Source organism: Lipotes vexillifer, unplaced genomic scaffold (genome assembly GCF_000442215.2).
Source record: "Lipotes vexillifer unplaced genomic scaffold, Lipotes_vexillifer_v1.1 scaffold263, whole genome shotgun sequence".
Classification (NCBI taxonomy): domain Eukaryota; kingdom Metazoa; phylum Chordata; class Mammalia; order Artiodactyla; family Lipotidae; genus Lipotes; species Lipotes vexillifer.
The window spans coordinates 1,160,093-1,175,038 of NW_006796752.1; the positions used below are offsets into that span (position 1 = coordinate 1,160,093).

The 14,946-nt window shown below is 40.1% G+C and overlaps 1 pseudogene; it reads left to right on the top strand.

Moving 5' to 3' along the window:
- The first annotated feature begins 14,271 nt into the window (after positions 1 to 14,271).
- LOC103076958 (40S ribosomal protein S20 pseudogene) lies at positions 14,272 to 14,617 on the top strand (annotated as a pseudogene).
- Positions 14,618 to 14,946: the final 329 nt, after the last annotated feature.

Sequence of the window (14,946 nt, forward strand, 5' to 3'; positions counted from 1 at the left end):
AAAACAAAAAAAAAAAAAAAAAAAAAGAAAGAAAAAAAAAATACACGTTACAAATTTAGCAGCTCTAACTTCTTTGCTAAGACAGAATGTTTGGATGCAACGCTTATTTCTGGGGCAGATCACAAAGGCACTTGTCTGATCCTTGAAGAAAATGCGTCAGGATAATGGCTTACACTGGGGAAACTTGGCAGTCGCTGGTTGACTACAGAACTTTTGGAGCTAATCAGAATGTTGAATTGTCTTCAGCTTTAAAAATGATTTTGTTTTAACATATGTTAGCTGAAGCAAAAAATAATACAGTAGGAGCTATGCGTCTATCAGAGTGACTGACAGATTGAAATTCTCTAGAAAAATAGATTATTTTCCCTCAAAGAGAGTAAAGTTTTGGTTTTCAAAGTCAATCAGAAAACTAACAATTTGGACAGGAGAGGAATCAGCTTCTCTTTTTGAGACAGTATATTTCTAATGATTTTTATGGAGACTATAATAAGGATCAAGAAACAAAAGCTTGATATGGACATGTTTTTAGCTAGCAGATTGAAAAGAAATAATGGCATGAAATAAAGCGTTTTTTTTTTATACTGACAAAGTTCTCATTCTTTTATATTGTCTGAAATAAAATTGATAAATTAAAAAAGAAATCTGTAACAGTTCAGTTCTCCAATACTAGCTATGTTTTTTGTGGTTAAAACTTTATCATATATACTTTCCTGTGTATTTTTTAAAATTTTGGGGAAGATTCAAGTTTATATAGCAATCTTCCAAATACTCAGTATATATGATATATATAGATACATAGATAATGTTAAAAATTAAATTTTAATGATAAGAAACCTTCCTGATACTCAGATGTCAACACAAAATTTAAAATGTGATCATTTATCTTAGCAACGCTGCTTCTAAGACCACAGGGGCAAACACACTTAAGAAGGCACTTTAAACAGTATATTTGTTGAAACATCAGCATTTTTCAATAAGGAAAGGAAAAACTCCCTTACATATCTGCCTGCCTCATAGTCTTTAATTCCCTTTCTATAAAAAGGCATTTATGGGCTCGAGTCAAAATATAGGTCAGCATGTGGAAAAAAGTTTCAAATGCAAACAGCCCTGTTTCTCATTCCTCCTCTAAGTGTGGCATCTCACCTGGATGTTCTCTGAAACACCAGCATACTTTTTATGTAGTTTCTATAGCATCCTTCCTTAAAGTCCTTGGGGTACCTCTGTCTTTTCTCTCATCCCTGAGAGGAACATGACTTTTTTAAGCAATGGTGCTGTACCCCCATTTGCAATGTTCTTGTCCTGTCAAGCTTTAAGGCCTCCCCTCCCTCCTCCAGCTGGCTAACTCCAGGCCCAATTCAGGTGTCATGGATTCCTTTTCAGGGGTGCACTCCCTGACCACTCCTCCCCGGACAAAGTCTGGATTAGTATCTCCTGGCTCCCCTGGCACCTCTGTCTGGTTAGTGTCACGGTCTGCACTCGTGTATGTTGATTCTTTATTCCTCACCTTTCTCTCTAGACCGTCCATGAAGGCTGTTTTGTTCACTGCTGTGTTCACAGTGCCCCAAACAGTGCCTGGCAATAGTAACACTCAATTAACATTAGCGGAATGAATAAATAAATGAAAGGTCTAAAATAGAATTCTCAAATGATAGAGGTGTAACAGAGCCATAGATCAGGAAAACTTTAGTGAAATCTGGTTAGCAGGTTGGTAAGCAATGCTGGTTGACCACACAGCTCCCTTTCATGGGAAATGGGAAAGTAGACATCAGTGGTTGGCACGTTTAGCTTTGGAAGCAACCTCCTTTAAATCTGTCTCTCCCTTTTATCTCCATTAAAGAGCCTCCCTGGATCTATAATAGACAAGAATATAAAAGCATCATTCTCTTTCTCATCCCATCCTGTTTACTCAGCAACCCCAGACCCCGCCCCTGCCTCAGCCCACATGTTCTCTATTAATAAGCGTTAGGAGAGGCCAACCTCACCCAGCACAGTTTCCCCCCTTTCTTTTCTCATCAGGGAGGCCTCAGCCAACTGCCAGAACTCATGAGTGAAAGGCCTTGCCTGCTCTTGGGAGCTTTGGGGGGAGGGTGAAGACAAAGGTGACGTCTGGGCCTCCAGTGTCTCTGAGACCCAAGTGGCCTCAAGTGTTTTCAGATCAGCAAGCAGCTCTCTTAGAATTTGGTGATAAGCCATGGCCTTCACTTGGGGGAAATTTAGAGGCACGTTTTAAGGAGTAAACATATTTACTATAACTAGAAATAGGGCCAAATTCTGTGCCTTTGGAAAAGTCAGTAAAGCAGACACACCCTTGTGCCTTCTAAGTGAATTAACATACTGTATTCTGTTGGAGGGCCGTTTCTCTCTTCATCTTTCATTCCTGCCCCGGGGAACCATCTGTACTTGGAGGGTATGTGCACAGGATAACTCACTGTGGACCGAGGACTTTCGTGCTCAGCCCTCGATGAATGACCCTTTCATACACTGGGGGGGTCCCTCTGATTTTCTCACTAACCAGAACTTAGCTGGGCCTAGAAATTTCTAATGGCAGAAAGGTTCACACAAATGTAAAAACAAAAGGCAGTGGCTGAATTTTCTACTTTTTGTTGTTGTTGATGATGCAGTGGTTGTTTTTAACCTGTAAATGCCGTATATTAATCCACGATACAATATTATTCTCCTTAGGGTCTCATGCTTACCTTTGATAAAAACAGATGAAAAGTTCAAGTTATTTTAGGGCTTTGGGGGAGAGGTGTTGCATGAATTCTTCTTTCCGAAGGGCAAAGTCCTAGAGTCCAGGAAGAGTTAATACCTTCATAAGGTGAATAGTATACTTCCTTCCTAGCAAAGGCTGAGGCCCAATGCTTGATTTAGAAAAAACAATCAATTAAGTAACTGAAGTCATGCTGTCCATCAATATGATTGGCAGTCAACTATACCAATCAATGGACTTATTTACATTTGAATCTCTTCCTTGTTTTGTGTAGTCTTTTGGAGACTCTTTTTCTTTTAAGATTTTTACTTTATTATTTTCTGTTTATACGTTATATATGCCTATTGTAGTAAATATTAGAAAGTATTAAAAAAAAGCATAATGAAGGGAAAAAACCCACAATGTTAACACCCAGAGACAAACAGAGACCATTAACATAATGGCCTGTTTCCTTGGAGAATTTTTTCAAGCCTACTTTTTGATTCCTGCCTGCCCTGCTTCGGAAATGCTTTTTCTTTCCCCAATTTTTTGCCAACAGAAGAGAATCCTTGTTGTGGCCCATCTGAATGTGAATAAAACTGTCCAGCTGCTGGTTCTCATGTGGCACATAGTAGGCACACAGGAAAAGTTTACTGAATATGACTATTTCCAGAGTCCCAGTGAACTAATTCTTGAGTAACTGGTGGTATTCATCAGCTGGACCACGTGAGATATGAATTGAATGCGTGTTAGAAAGAACAACGTGCTATAGAAATGTTAATAAGTATGTGTTTTAATAGTAGCTCAGCAGTTGGGATGCAGAACGAAATTAAAGAAGATGAAAAGTTATTGAACTCCTGTTTTCTCGCCCAAGCGCTGGTAAAGGGTAAACTCTGGGAAGCCATGGGACTCCAGAGTATTCTGAAATCTAAGCCTATACATTTGGTTTCCACATCATATGTCACTTAAACCTACTCAAAGTCTCCATTAAGGACTGAGAAAATAGCCCTTATTTTATATAGAATAAAATTTGGGGTTCTGAATTTCTAATTCATGCCTCTTATTCAAGTTCCCACACAAAACCTAACATTCAGTGTTTGCAGCACCTCCACTGTGTTTCAGCATATCCTTTTCAGATCATTCACCAGACAGCATCCTACAGCTCTCATTCATAAAGTCCAATTATAAGACAAGAAATGTCAGGAATATACACTTTGAGAGTGGGAGGCAAACAGAACAGTACATTGTGACTTTGTAAGAACAGCCATGCATTTCCTCTGGGCTTGTTTTCAGTTCCTTTGTCAGCTGATTACATGGTCTTTTATAATTTCTCATCTACAGAATGGAGCTATTTGCTTGTGGATTATTTGAAAGACCCAGGCTTATGCAAAAGAAAAACGAAGTCATCGTGAGGTAGAATGATATTTCTGGGTAGTTGTTTTTGCTTTTCTTTTTTCTTCACATAATTATGAGAATACAATTTATAATAGTGACTCTTTAGATGTACGAAACAACTAAATATTCTATTAATTCAGTCTTAATGCATATGTAAAGCTATACAGGCATTTGTTATTTGTGTAATTGCATTTATCAGTAATTTCATTTATTTTCATATAAAGAAGGTTATCTTACATGTATTTTGTTTTCAAAGCACACCAATTTTCAAAGCATACAGAGTGTGCTTTTTGACTCCTACAACAATCTTTTTAGTTTAGACAGTACCTTATAGTTTACAAAGTGCTTTCATTATATATTATGTTACTTAATTCTCATAACACTCCCCAAATATAAAACTGGTCAAAGTACTTTGGACTTTAAATCCTCATCTGTGGCTTTACTCTTCCATCCAGCCCCATAGATAAGTTTCCTCTGCCTTGTATCCCTTTACTTGATAACTTTTTGAGACAGCTCAGTGTTGTCTCTTCCATGAAAACTTTCCCCAATAAGTTAAGTTGAAGTGACCTCATCTCCTCACTGTGTCCATTCACTACTCTATAAATTTAATTTTATAGGAAGTTTTTTAAAAAAATCTAGTTATTTGGGCTTCCCTGGTGGCACAGTGGATGAGAGTCCACTATTTTAAAAAATTCACACTGCCGGGCTTCCCTGGTGGTGCAGTGGTTGAGAGTCCGCCTGCCGATGCAGGGGACGCGGGTTCGTGTCCCGGTCGGGGAAGATTCCACATGCCGCAGAGCGGCTGGGCCCGTGAGCCATGGCCACTGAGCCTGCGCGTCCGGAGCCTGTGCTCCACAACAGGAGAGGCCACAACAGTGAGAGGCCCGCGTACCGCAAAAAAAACAAAAAAAAAAATTCACACTGCACACGACTACATTCTTGTATAATTATTATAAAAACCTCATGGTCCTATGAGTTAATAACCACTTACATAAAAAGTTAAAAACAAATAAAAAATTGTATCCTCCCATGTCAGTATATATAGGTCTTCTGAATTCCTTTAAAATATTGTATAGTATTTCATAGTATGAGTGGTCTGTATCAGCACATTTCAATAGAATTTTCTGTAATGATGGAAATGTTCTATATCTACCCCATCCAATATGGTCGTCACTTGTCCCACGGGGCAACTGAGCACTTAAAATATGGCTAATGAAACTGAGGAACTGAATTTTAAATTTTATTTAATTTAAATTTAAATAACCATATGTGGCTGGTGGTTGCCATATTAGACAGTGGAGATTTATACTTTATATTAAAATTGTTTGTGGGAATTCCCTGGCAGACTCTGTGCTTTCACTGCTGAGGGCTGGGTTCAATCCCTGGTCAGAGAACTAAGATCCCACAAGCCACACAGCCAAAAAAAAAAAAAAAAAATTGTTGGAACATCCCTGGTGGTGCCGTGGTTAAGAATCCACCTGCCAATGCAAGGGACACGGGTTTGAGACCTGGTCCAGGAAGATCCTACATGCCATGGAGCAACTAAGCCCATGCGCCACAACTACTGAGCCTCTGCTCTAGAGCCTGCGAGCCACAACTACTGAAGCCCACGTGCCTAGAACCCATGCTCCACAACAAGAGAAGCCACTTCAATGAGAAGCCCCACACACCACAATGAAGAGTAGCCCCTGCTCTCCATAGCTAGAGTAAGCCTGCATGCATCAACAAAGACCCAATGCAGCCAAAAATAAATAAATAAATAAAACGAAAAATACAATAGCTTTAAAAAAAAAATTGTTTGCTAGTCATTTAGATTGTTTCCAATTTCCCCTCAAAACTCAGTGTTGTCCAGATGTAGAGAATAAACGTATGGACACCAACGGGGGAAAGTGGTGGGTGTGTGTGTGTGTGATGAATTGGGAGATTGGAATTGACATATATACACTAATATGTATAAAATGGATAACTAATAAGAACCTGCTGTATAAAAAAATAAAATAAAATTCAAAAAAAGAAAAAACTAAGTGTTGTCAACTAAGTAAAGCATTAGAACAAAAAGGAATTATTTTTGCCTTCTTACATGTATTATTTCTTGAGAAGCTTGCACTCATTTTTTAAAAAAATATAAATTTATTTATTTATTTATTTTTGGCTGCGTTGGGTCTTCGTTGCTGCGAGCGGGCTTTCTCTAGTTGCGGTGAGCAGGGGCTACCCTTGGTTGTGGTGTGTGGGCTTCTGTTACGGTGGCTTCTCTTGTTGTGGAGCACCGGCTCTAGGTTGCTGGCTCAGTAGTTGTGGCACTCAGGCTCAGTAGTTGTGGCTCATGGGCTCTAGAGAGCAGGCTCAGTATTTGTGGTGCACAGGCTTAGTTGCTCCATGGCATGTGGGATCTTCCTGGACCAGGGCTCAAACCGTGTCCCCTGTATTGGCAGGGGGGGGGTTTTTTTTTTTTTTTTTTTAATAATTTATTAATTTACTTATTCATCAAATATTTATTGACTACTTTTTTTTTTTTGGCTGCGTTGGGTCTTCATTGCTGCATGCCAGCTTTCTCTAGTTGCCGTGAGCGGAGGATATTCTTCGTTGTAGTGTGCAGGCTTCTCATTGCAGTGGCTTCTCTTGTTGTGGAGCACGGGCTCTAGGCGCGTGAGCTTCAGTAGTTGTGGCACGCGGGCTCAGTAGTTGTGGCACGCGAGCTCTAGGGTACAGGCTCAGTAGTTGTGGTGCATGGGCTTAGTTGCTCCACGGCGTGTGGGATCTTCCTGGGCCAGGTCTCGAACCCGTGTCCCCTGCATTGGCAGGCGGATTCTTAACCACTGCACCACCAGGGAAGTCCCTTGCACTCATTTTAATGCAGACTTCTTTGAAGTTCTACAAGAAATTATTGCATGAAGTAGGTAAAGGACACATACTAAAGACATTTTCTATATGAAAGAATGCTTTAAAACATACATCAAATAAAAATATTTATGTCAGTTTTATTATAATAGTAAAATATTGGAATCAATCCTATATCTAACAATGGGGAATTGGCTTCAATATTTTATGATCCTCTATATATAATGAAGGGCAAAGCAGTCGTTAGAAATGATGATGAAATTATAATTTATTGTGATAAAAATGTCTATGATATACTTTCAAGTGAAAAAAGAAAGGTTACCAAGTCGTATGTATACTATGTTTCCTTTTTCATACATATACATGCACATGGTTTAGTGGTGAGTCAGTCTACCTGGTTGAGAACATGGTCTTTGGTGTCAGACTGATCTGGGTTTGAATCCAGGCTGTGTCATATACCATCTATGTGACTTTGGACAAGTCTCTCACCTCTCTGAACTTTGGTTTCCTCATTGCTAAAGTGCAAAGCTAATATTTTTATCTTATGTTAAATAACATATGTAAAGCACTTAGTACATATGTAGTATTTAATAAATGGTAGTTGCTTTTCTAAGACTCATACGTATCAGGCACAGAAAGAAATCAGAAATGATATTGCAAGATGATATTCCAAGATGTTGAAAGTGATCATCTCTCAGTTTTAATTTAGTTTAATTAATTGTAAGGAACATTGACTTCTTGAATATGAAAAAGTGCATTAAGGGCTTCCCTGGTGGCGCAGTGGTTGAGAGTCTGCCTGCCGATGCAGGGGACGCGGGTTCATGTCCTGGTCTGGGAAGATCCCACATGCCGCGGAGCGGCTGGGCCCGTGAGCCATGGCTGCTGAGCCTGCGCGTCCGGGGCCTGTTTCTCTGCAACGGGAGAGGCCACAACAGTGAGAGGCCCGCGTACCGGAAAAAAAAAAAAAATTATGTATATATGAAACAAAAAAAAGTGAATAAACCCTATATGTAATCTAGAAATATGCCAAGATAATAAATTATAGAGCAGTATAGGTAATGTGATCCCATTTGTGTGTGAAAAAAAATTTTTTCTTTTAAATTTTTTTAAAGAAATATAAAGTTACATTTGGTAAGTGATTATGGATGACCTAGCAAGGAGGGGCAGAGAAATCTTTTAATTTTACTTTATGACTTTTGATTCTATTTTAAGTTTTCCCATGATTTTATTTTAAAATTTTTATTGGGACTTTCCTGGTGGCACAGTGGTTTGGAGTCCATCTGCCAATGCAGGGGACACTGGTTCGATCTCTGGTCCAGGAAGATCCCACATGCCATGGAGCAGCTAAGCCTGCGAGCCACAACTGCTGAGCCCTCATGCTGCAACTACTGAAGCCCGCACGCCTAGAGCCCATGCTCTGTAGCAGGAGAGGCCACTGCAATGAGAAACCTGCACACCTCAGGGAAGAGTGGCCCCCGCTTGCTGCAACTGGAGAAAGCCCGTGCGCAGCAACGAAACCCAATGCAGCCAAAAGCAATAAATAAATAGGAATAAATACATTTTAAAAAAGAGAAAAAATTTTTATTAATTGTTAAAATAATAAGTGCTCTGAGATCTTTCAACAGAAAGAAAGATAAAAAGAGAGAGGAAGAAAAAAAACTGCTTTTCATTCAAGTCTACCTTCGCCTAGTCTGAAGAAACACGGTTTTCAAAGCTGTAAAAAGGACCTTGCAATTACTTCAAAATTTGCAACTTTCCAATTCAGATGAAAACTATGACAATTCTGCCACTGTAACATAATATTTGTGAAACGTTTGACTTTTTCTACTAAAATACTACTAATATTTATTGAGCATTTATTAAGATAAAAAAGAGAAAGGTGAGAAAAGGTAACTTTCTTAAGAAAGAGAGCTAATCTTTCACCACTTTCTCATATTAAAAAACATTACAGAGGGCTCCCCTGGTGGCGCAGTGGTTGAGAATCTGCCTGCCAATGCAGGGGACACGGGTTCGAGCCCTGGTCTGGGAAGATCTCACATGCCGTGGAGCAACTGGGCCTGTGAGCCACAACTACTGAGCCTGCGCATCTGGAGGCTGCGCTCCGCAACAGGAGAGGCCGCGACAGTGAGAGGCCCGCACACCGCGATGAAGAGTGGCCCCCGCTCACCACAACTAGAGAAAGCCCTCACACAGAAACGAAGACCCAACACAGCCAAATAAAAAACAAATAAAATAGATTTATTAAAAAAAAAAAACAAAAAACATTATAGAAAAACAGGTATGGCGCTTCTTACATATCTTTTTTGGCTTCTTCCCATAATTTTCTGCCTTTTCCCTTTAATATGAAATTCCACAGACCAAACTCAATAAACTTAAAAAAATAAACCTAGGGAGTTCCCTGGTGGCCTAGTGGTTAGGATTCTGGGCTTTCACTGCCATGGCCCTGGTTCAGTCCCTGGTCAGGGAACTGAGATCCTGCAAGCCATGCGGCTCTGGGAAAGAATATAAAAACAAAAAACCCACCTATTTCTTTCTTAATACAGGAGTAATAGGTGTTCATTATAGAAAAGAAAATAAAACACTTATAAGGCCACCCCAGAGACAATCGTTGTTAACATATTGGTGTGAAATCACACTGGTATTTTTACATGTATGCTATATTCTGTTATACATCACTAATGGCTGTATGGTATTACCTTTCGTGAATTTACAAGGATTTATATAATTAATCCCCTATTGCTGGACATTTAGATTGCCTCTAGCTTTTTGTCTTTGTTTTTTTTTAATAAATTTTATTTATTTATTTATTTATTTTTGGCTGCATTGGGTCTTCGTTGCTGCGTGCGGGCTCTCTCTAGTTGTGGCGAGCGGGGGCCACTCTTCATCGCGGTGCGCGGGCTTCTCATTGTGGTGGCTTCTCTTGTTGCAGGGCATGGGCTCTAGGTGCGTGGCCTCAGTAGTTGTCGTACACGGGCTCAGTAGTTGTGGCTCACAGGCTCTAGAGCACAGGCTCAGTAGTTGTGGCGCATGGGCTTTGTTGCTCTGCAGCTTGTGGGGTCGTCTCCCCTGCATTGGCAGGTGGACTCTTAACAACCGTGCCACCAGGGAAGCCCTGGCTTTTTGTCTTTGTGATAAACATTCTTATAGCTGGGTATTTGTGTACAACTATGACTATTTCCTTGGAATAAATTCCTAATAATGTAACTGCTTAGTCAAAGTTCAACAAAAATTTAGGATTTTAATGCATCTCAATAAATAATTGTTAAAAAGAATCAGTGAATGGTTGTGAGCTTATGGCAAAAAGGAGACATCTGTGGAGGAGGTATCTGCAGTCAGGTTCAGAAGTTGAGTTGGTGGATGGATAACTAGAGAAGTTCTTAAGCCATTTTTGGGTCAGGAGAGTAAAAAAGGTGGAAGAATCTCCACATTCTTATGAATGCAGTGTACTAACTATTCAAGAAAGGAGGCTTAATCTTCTTATTACAGCCAGTTCCTGGTGCTGCTCTACAGTGTATCTCATAAAAGAATATTTAAAACACAGGAAAAGAGCAAGTCTTTATCCAGCCTCTCTCCTGCAATTGTGACTGTTCAGCATCTACTCATCTTTCAAGGAGTAGTTTAAGTCTTTTCTTATTCATGAAGCATCCCTGACTCTCAAGGATTTCTTCCTTTATTAATGCATAGCATTTCTTGTCTTCATTCTCATATTCAAGAATCATTTTTGAAACTGCTTTGTGCCAACACTCTGCTTGTTTATCACTCTAATCTTCCCAAATATCATATGAGGTGGTTATTATCATTCTCAGTTTATAGATGGGGTCCTGAAGCTGGGAGATTAAGTAACTTGCCACTGTGATACAAAGAGGCTAATTCAGAATGAAACCAAAGTCCTTCACTCTCTTGAACTTTTGAAATCTATTTTTCCTAAGAGGTATTTATTTATTTATTTATTTTTGGCTGCATTGGGTCTTCGTTGCTGCGTGCGGGCTCTCTCTAGTTGTGGCGAGCGGGGGCCACTCTTCATCGCGGTGCGCGGGCTTCTCATTGTGGTGGCTTCTCTTGTTGCAGGGCATGGGCTCTAGGTGCGTGGCCTCAGTAGTTGTCGTACACGGGCTCAGTAGTTGTGGCTCACAGGCTCTAGAGCACAGGCTCAGTAGTTGTGGCTCACAGGCTCTAGAGCACAGGCTCAGTAGTTGTGGCGCATGGGCTTTGTTGCTCTGCAGCTTGTGGGGTCGTCTCCCCTGCATTGGCAGGTGGACTCTTAACAACCGTGCCACCAGGGAAGCCCTGGCTTTTTGTCTTTGTGATAAACATTCTTATAGCTGGGTATTTGTGTACAACTATGACTATTTCCTTGGAATAAATTCCTAATAATGTAACTGCTTAGTCAAAGTTCAACAAAAATTTAGGATTTTAATGCATCTCAATAAATAATTGTTAAAAAGAATCAGTGAATGGTTGTGAGCTTATGGCAAAAAGGAGACATCTGTGGAGGAGGTATCTGCAGTCAGGTTCAGAAGTTGAGTTGGTGGATGGATAACTAGAGAAGTTCTTAAGCCATTTTTGGGTCAGGAGAGTAAAAAAGGTGGAAGAATCTCCACATTCTTATGAATGCAGTGTACTAACTATTCAAGAAAGGAGGCTTAATCTTCTTATTACAGCCAGTTCCTGGTGCTGCTCTACAGTGTATCTCATAAAAGAATATTTAAAACACAGGAAAAGAGCAAGTCTTTATCCAGCCTCTCTCCTGCAATTGTGACTGTTCAGCATCTACTCATCTTTCAAGGAGTAGTTTAAGTCTTTTCTTATTCATGAAGCATCCCTGACTCTCAAGGATTTCTTCCTTTATTAATGCATAGCATTTCTTGTCTTCATTCTCATATTCAAGAATCATTTTTGAAACTGCTTTGTGCCAACACTCTGCTTGTTTATCACTCTAATCTTCCCAAATATCATATGAGGTGGTTATTATCATTCTCAGTTTATAGATGGGGTCCTGAAGCTGGGAGATTAAGTAACTTGCCACTGTGATACAAAGAGGCTAATTCAGAATGAAACCAAAGTCCTTCACTCTCTTGAACTTTTGAAATCTATTTTTCCTAAGAGGTAGGAAAAGGCAGAAAGGGAAGCATATACAAAAATAGAGGGAGAATGAAAGTGAAAAGAAAAAGCAGTGGGTCAGGGCATTGCTGGGAAGACTTCAGCGTGTCTGGCACAAGAGGACCCTGGATGAAGTGGCAGAAGATGCAGTTGGGAAGGAAAGCTGGGCCTGGGATCTTGTTGAACGCAGAAGCACATAGCACAGTGAAATTCAATAAGGGCAGTTGAATCTTACAATATGTTGATGATTCAAACTGTCTTTGTTAAAATATTTGTCTTCCTAGCTAGACTGTGAGCACTATGAGGTCAGTGGTTGTTTTCCGTATCTGTAGGGTCCAGCACAGTGCCTAGCATATGGTAATGCTACATAAATCTTTGTTGAATAAATTAATTAATTTATGAAAATGTTCTCTTGGGAACCAGCAGACACAAAACCAAACCCAAAACAAAGCGAAACGCTGTTTTTAGAATCAGAAGACCTCGTTTCAAGTATCTTCTCTCTAATTTACAGGTTGTGTGACTTTGGGTAAGTTACACAACCTCTTTGAATAGTTTATTCATCTGCAGATAATACTCACCTCAAAGTGTTATTGTGAGGATTAAATGAGATCATACTTTTGAATTACTTAGCACAGTACTTGACAAATTGTAGACATTCAGTAAATGTCAGTTTCCTGCTTCTACCATCCCACTATCCAGGATTGAATTGTGCACTAGGAGAGCTTACATTCAGATTTAAGGAATAGCCTCTACTTCTAATATTCAGTGCTATTGTCAGACCATGGGTGTCAATTTAATATTTTAAAAAGATGACTACTGTTTAAAGCATATATTTCTTTTTAAAAAAATATTTATTTTGGCTGTGCTGGGTCTTAGTTGAGTCACACAGGATCTTTGTTGCAGCGTGCAGACTTCTTAGTTGCGGCGCGCAAACTCTTACTTGTGGTGTGCTTGTGGGATCTAGTTTCCGGACCAGGGATGGAACCTGGACCCCCTGCATTGGGAGGGCAGAGTCTTACCCACTGAACCACCAGGGAAGGTCCCTAAAGCATGCATTATTAAGTACCACATACAGGTTCTCAATAAACAGATGTTGAATGAATGAATGAATTGAATCCTCAGAGTTTTGTCAGAGTATCTACAGCATTCTCAGGACGTTAGATATATAAATACATCAGTCACTAGTTGATCATGTTGTCTTTAGCTGATTTGAGAGACCGTACTCAAAACCATTAAATTCCTTTTGTTTTGATTCTGTCTACACCAAATGAACTTCTGATGACCAGTTTCCAAGCTATCTTGATATCTTGAATAAGAGGACCTTGGAATCAATGAACAGGAGTAACATCTATTTAAAAATGGCATGTTGTCAACTGGCTTAAATCTCTGTTTCTTTCTTTCCTAATTTAAACCAGTTTTATTGAGGTAAAATTCACATACCATACAATTCACCCATTTAAAATGTATGTTTCAGAAAGTTCCCTGGTGGTCTAGTGGTTAGGACTCAGCGCTTTCACTGTGGTGGCCCGGGTTTAATCCGTGGTCGGGGAACTGAAATCCTGCAAGCCACGTAGCGCGTGGGCAAAAAATAAATAAATAATAAAATTGTTCAAAATATTAAAAAATAAAGTGTACGTTTCAATGGTTTGTAATATATTCACAGAGTTGTACAACTATCACCAGAATCTAATTTTACATCTTTTTCTCATCCCCAAAAGAAACCCTGCGCCTATTAGCATCATTGCCCAACCACCACTGCTTCCCCAGACCCAGGCAAACACTAATTACTTTCTGTCTATAGATTTGTCTCTTCTGGACATTTTATGGTTATAAAAATCATAATGTATGTATATATATATATATATTTTATTTGTTAATGACTGGTTTCTTTCTTTGAGCATTCATGTGTGAAAACACATTCATGGCATTCATGGATGTGTTTTCATCCATGTTGTAGCATGTATCAGTTCTGATTGCTTTTTATAGATGAAAATACTCCATCGTATGGATATGCCACATTATATTTACCCATTCGTCAATTGATAAACATTTTGGGTTGTTTCCACTTTTGCCTATTGTAAAGAACACTGCCATTGCCACCCGACCCTGTTTAAAACTGTTCAATGGCTCTCTTGGAGGAAGACGCGGTCTCCGCTGCAGCGGAGCCTCGGGCCACCCGCCCCTGCTCCTGACTCACCATTGTTCGCTCTGGCCGAGGAACAAGTCGGCCAGGAAGCCGCGCCGCAGCCATGGCTTTTAAAGATACCGTAAAGCCTGAGGTTGCGATTCACCGGATTAGAATCACCCTCCCCAGCTGCAGCTTGAAGTCTTTGCAGAGGGTATGTGCTGACCTGATCAGAGGCGCGAAGGAAAAGAATCTCAATGCGAAAGGACCAGTTCGGATGCCTACCAAGACTCAGAATAACTACAAGGAAAACTCCTTGTGGTGAAGGTTCTAAGACTTGGGATTGTTTCCAGATGAGGATCCACAAGTGACTTATTGACCTGCACAGTCCTTCTGAGATTGCCAAGCAGATCACTTCAATCAGTATTGAGCCAGGAGTCGAGGTTGAAGTCAACATTGCAGATGCTTAAATCAACATTTTTAATAAATTGATAATCAGTTGTTAAAAAAAAAAACAATGCCTTCCCTTTTTTCTATTTATTTATTTATTTAGGCTGCTTTGGGTCTTCGTTGCTGCGCGGGCTACTCTTCATTGGGGTGCGCAGGCTTCTCACTGCGGTGGCTTCTCTTATTGCGGAGCATGGGCTCTAGGAGCACAGGCTTCAGTAGTTGTGGCACGTGGGCTTCAGTAGTTGTGGCTCGCGGGCTCTAGAGCGCAGGCTCAGTAGTTGTGGCACACGGGCTTAGTTGCTCTGCGGCACGTGGGATCTTCCTGGACCAGGGATTGAACCCGTTTCCC